We start from the raw sequence: 6,000 nt of genomic DNA on the forward strand, positions 1-6,000 counted from the left end.
TCCAGACCTCATCAGATTCTGCTCTGATCCGGAGCTGTTTACAGACGGGAGGAGAGCTCAGAGATTACTATTTAACTCAATTAAAAAGTGGATTTATCTTCACTCCTGTTTATCAGCCTGACTGCAGCAGTGATCCGGAGGTGACCTCCATTGTCGGGTGTTTCTGTTCTGTAATGTTGACTGCTGACTGGAGCTGGAGGGGAAATGGACTTTACTTCATGAACGTAATGTTACAGAGAGGAGAGAGAGAACCAGAACCAGAACCAGAGTCTCTGCTGAGTGCTGAGTTCACTCAGAGTTAACCTGAATCTAAAACAGACACAGACACTTTCGATGCCGGCTGTTGCTCTCTAGCATACGGCTAACATCTAATATAATAAACGTAATATCGTAAAACACACGTTTTTCAAACTCTGTAGCAACAAAACAAAACTCAGCAAACCAGTCTTGATTTGTCTTCACACTGTTCCAACAGTCACCAGATCAGATGTGAAAAGATTCTCACCCTGCAGCTGTTTTCCTCGGCTGCTTCTCTGAAGTCAACCAACGTAACAACAGTATTTAAAGTATTTATAAACTTAAACATCTACAGCAGTAAAATGCAACACACACATAAATACAAAAACATCAGATATGACTGTAAAATACTGACAGGGATGAGTGTTTGTACTTTTGATCCTTTAGGAACATTTTGATGACAACGCTTACGTATTTTACTTAAGTAAGAAATGTAATGGAGTATTTTCACAGTGTACAATCGCTACTTTTACCTGTGACGGCATCTGAATACGTCTTCCACCACTGCTGAGATGTACAGACCTGCCAGGTCGGTGCATTGTTGACTCCAAGACGACCCGTGCAAGCGTATTTCATCTGCTGCGTGCACTGTAATGGCTGCTAATTAATAATCACTGTCAAATCCGAAGAGGCAGGACTGAAAGGTCGGAGCGGTGCTCTGTGAGGACAAAGGAGGCAATCGAATTACCGTTCATTTTACTGATTTCATTTCCATGGTGGAGGCCGTGGCAGCGGAGCGGCCTCAGCGGGTAATGGTTTCTGGCAACGATGGGGCCCTTAGTCCTGTTCACTGGAGCTGCAACATCCCCCCAGGGTTTCACTGGCCGTTAGAGCTCTCGTTTCTCTTCTCTTGATGTCATTTAATGAAAAAGGAAAAAAGTTATGCTTGTCGTTAACCTCACACACCGTTCTTTATGCATAAAAAAAAAAATCTCGCCTATCGTACGTCTACTCAGCTAAATAATGTCCTTGTGTAGCTGCAGAGGTCGATCGAATGTGAAATTAGATCATTTAGGATTCATATATGAGAGCCGTGTCTTTATTTAGGCTGCAAATAAAGTAAAAGCTGCAGGACTTTACAGTGACTGTCAGGGAACGGGCCAGAGATCTTTAATTGGAGGGGCAGAGGGAAGAAGCAGAGGGCAGGAGGGGGAGGATGCTGCTGCAGTACAGGGTGAGAGGAGCAGAAGACTTCTCCAGGGATCGGGCGCTTTACTTTGAAGTGTGTGGTGGGACTGTGTGCAGCACAAAATCCCCCCAATCCTTCGTCTATTACTGCCATGTTTGCTCATTATGTTTTCATGGGCTGATTCCAGACGCCTGAGTCAAATCTTCTGGCCCAGGAGAGACGAACTCCAGGGGAATAGGAATGAGGCAGAGATGCTGGAGTGTTTTCAGGTTGGTTGTTGATGTGGATTGATGTGGCTGACATCAGAAACGCTCCTTTGAATCCAGTTGATACCTTGACACTCAACACAGAATGTGTTATTATGATTCTTTGATTGACAAGTCATAGTGAGTTGGCTTATCTGGAGCAAGCTACCACGATTCAGTCTGTTCTCTTTAAGCCTGAGAACGACCTTGAACCATTAGCTTCACATTATGTTTCTTCATGCTCATTTGGCCTCATAAAATGTTCCTGCCTCCTCATCTAGCCCTGCCTTTTGTTCCAGTCCGTTATATCAAGCAAATGTCGAAGAAGAGATCAGTTAAATCGTCTTTTTAATGATGCTTAGCAGACGATCTTGAACAACGTTGGATTTTCTTTAAATCCTCGTCTTTGTTCACTTTGATATCCTTCAAAGTCACGAAGGGATCGTGTAACGAGACACAAAAATGTCAGAAGATGCAGGATCGTTAGGTGATATGCAATAACTACCTAACATCAGAAACTACAATGAAACACAATCCATTAATATTTGTGACATTAAAGTATTTTTTTATAGGATTAGAGAGGATGAATTAAACAGATTATAACATACAAGAGTATTTGGGAACTTCAATGGCTTATATGATTATATATTAAGTTATCTTAAATTGGATTTAGGTGGATAATTAATGCATAAGCTAATGGATATCAATATATTAAGGTCGAGCCTATTTTTTAATGGTTTATATGGATAGTTTAACCCCTTAAAATTGAACTAGCCTGAAACTAGATAACAATTAGCTCAAGCAGCTAATTGAATTGAACTATCGCTGAACCTTGTGATTTCTGTTTTGTTGCTCTGAATCTGACTTATCGACATTAATCAAACCTAACTATGTCTATAACATCTATTTAATAATCCTGAATTGATTTAAATTGGATCCAGTTGTGGAAATGAAGTCCTGTGAGTTTATTCTTCAGTCAGACCCGCCGGCAGCCAACGGGTCCATCTAATGCATTTCTCTCTGACCTGATGCTCACGCTAAACCAAACCTATGTGGACTAGCTCTGTGATGAGATGCATTAGAGTCGTGTGGCGCAGAAATCCAATACTCCCAACCATCCCCCCCCCCCCCCCCACCAATCCACCATCAACTAGGCCATAAACTGGGCTAAATTTAGTGGAGTCTTTTGTCTCCGGCAGCTCTGAAATCTTATCGTTTTTTACTTCTGAGACTTGTCAACACGTTTAAAATTGACGTCTTGTCAGATGATGTTCGCGCTGTTTTCAAACGCGATTCCATCGATTCCTCTCTGCCAACGCGTCTGTTATCTGTAGCTCGCGTGCCCTTCCTGTTGCACCGCTTGTCACTTATTTCAATATGGCTGTTTCATGGCGGGATGATAAAGCCATTATCTAGCCTATTCAAAAACTGTCACATGCCGTCGTGGAGCGGATAACAATTAATTTTCTCCTGTGACGATGCCTCCGCCCGCTCCTTGAATTGAGATTACATTTCTTTGTCAATTTTTATTTGAAAATGTATATTTCACAAGCGGGTGTGAGCCTGTTCAGTCGGCACACATAGCTGCGCTCGCAATCCATTTGATTCCCCTCAGCGGGGCCCCGAGCTGTCAGCTGGGAAGTCAGTGGGACGCTATGGATTGTGACAAACTGCAGCAGATGACAGTTGAAAGATGACGGGGAGCGATTGTGCTGGTGCTGCTGCCAGATGGGGATTTTACCATTATACTGCATCACATTTCACATATACTTAAATGTGTGCACGTGATTGAGCTGCAATACAAAGAGAAAACACAGTGACTGACTATAGAGCGGAGTAGCGATGATAACCCCGGAAATTAGCACCGCCCTAGTTCCCTCTGTGGGATTTTTTAAAATTGGATTTTGGATTATTGCAGAAAATAATCTCTGTGACAAACACAAGTTTATGAGTCTTACAGGTTTTGTTCATCGAGAAAATCTTCACAGATGAACACCACTTTCATAAATGAAATATGTAGCAGTAAAAAGCTGATGTTAGGCTACAAGCAGACGACATCACGGTCACATGACTTAAACGTCACCACCACTGAGCGTCTTACTACACAATTACTATCCAGGTTTTCTATAAACTGATGTACAAGTTGTAAAGTCAGAGTCAGAACAGTGTGTAACTAAAGTGGCCTGTAAAGACGGACTAGTGAGCAGATGAGTCTCGTGTTCGCTCTGAGGACGTTTAATTACCCCGACGACCTCTGTAGTCTCATTCAGACGCTTGTTAGCAATGATTTTTTTAGGGTAAAATAAAAAAACATAAACTGAAGCCATTACAACTTCTCTATTTGCTGTGCAGTTTGCTGGCAAGCCTGAAAACTTAAATAGTTTTTTGCTGATTAAAGTTTATGCAAATGTGAGAATAATACAAACATAAACACTCTTATAATGGGATATTCTCTCTGGCGGCGTGATTTAGTATTACTATGATTTATGTACACAAACATGAGATGAACACCTCCACTTTCTCTTATTTGTAGGTGGGGAACAGAGCTCGATCCCCCCTCGAGTCCTCCGAGTCCACACATCGACAGAGAACATTTTTGGTAATGAAATATGGATGGTGTATTCAGCACAAAATATGTCAGCGCTATCTTAACTCTGAACTGCTTTCCATGATCTGTCTTTTATGAAAAATGCATGTGTTGTCGTGCCTGGGAACTTCTGCACAGCCACACTTCAGTTCGATTAGAGGGAAATCAAAGCGGGGATCCTCAGTGAGGGAATAATTCATCTTCGCTGGGATGCATTTCGGTTTCCAAAAACTTACATGACACTGGATAAAGTGGAAAGTGGAGGCTTCCTCTGTTGCGTGAGCAGCCTCCCACATCGTCGAGCTCGGCGTGAGGATACACAACCCAGAGCCACGAGATACAATAAATCTGCCTCTGTGTGGAAGTCTGCGGCACCGATCCTGAAAATACACTAATAAATCAATAATTACAGCACATAGCTCGGGGATAAAAGTTTGCAAAAGAGCTTCATAAAGTAAAAACACACACTTTGTAGAATGATTGATAGATATAACTTAGACAGAGATGCATCTGAATGCTGTGTCTTTCCTTGAGAAGTGTAGATTTATAGTGTTGGACCTGCTGAAGGCCTCGTCCTCCACCTCTCAGACAACTATTAATCACCTACACCTGGATTAGAGATGCCTGAATTGCTATAATTAATAACCATAAACCTCTGGGAATTTTAAGCAGCAAGTCACTGGAGAGACTTTTGGACACTGATGGACAACCAGAACCTTTTAAGACCCGGAGCCAGCGCCTGATAAACGATGAAATAGTGATCCTTTTCCTCTGTGCTCCTCTCTTGGTCCAACTTATTCAAGCTGATAAAGCGGGTGAAGATTTGAGAGGCGCGTCTGCCGACCGACCACATGCTGCATTTACAGGTTTAAACCTGAGCGTGGTGCTGCCAGCCACTCAGCGTGGCTGCAAAACAGAATAATGACCATTAAGACAACGGCCCGGACAGAACGAGGCTCTCTGTGCCTTCATTCACTCACTGTCCTTACCCACAATCCTTTTCATTACCTCCATGTCTATAATAAAGCGTTCATCACTTGTCAGTTCGGAAGTCGACCCCGGTCCAATATTCAACAAACATTCACACTGAGAATGGACTTAACAGGGAAGCGGTAGACATCTTGTGTCCAGCAGTAAAACGTCGATATAGGTGGAGTAGTTGCCGTTTCAAGGATTTTAATTTTTTGTCACGTCAGACACACATGAGAGTTTTTATGCCCTAATACTTGTGTGGACGGGTTCTTTAAAAAGCCATATTGTAAATATTGTTTTTATTGTTATTACCTACGTACCTGCGCACCAGAGACTTCTGCCATCCAAACCGGCCTGAATGAGGACAAAATGATTGAATTGTGCGACTCTTCTGGACTTTATTGGACCGAATGGCCCAAACTATGACAGTCGACAGGGACGTTACGCTCTACAATATTTATTCGCCGTTTGACAGATGCTTCTTTCACAATGTCAGCTTATTGGAAAAGTTATTTTTGGACACAGCGCATCAGGTAAGGATGGAAGGAATGGAGGAATTACAAGTTTAGCCAGTACAAAATGTGGTTAGTCAAACAAAGCCAAGCCTGCCAGGTGCCATTCTAGTTTTTCCTGTTGCAGTTGATGTCGTGTCGAGAGTTGGCAGAGAGTTTTACAGGTGAGTGAGACAGTGGCGAGTCAGAGACCGATGATCAGGCAGCCATGTGAAACACACAGGTGTGTACTCAAACAGTAACGTTAGCTAGGAAGTT

Source organism: Pagrus major, chromosome 12 (assembly GCF_040436345.1).
Source record: "Pagrus major chromosome 12, Pma_NU_1.0".
Lineage (NCBI taxonomy): Eukaryota > Metazoa > Chordata > Actinopteri > Spariformes > Sparidae > Pagrus > Pagrus major.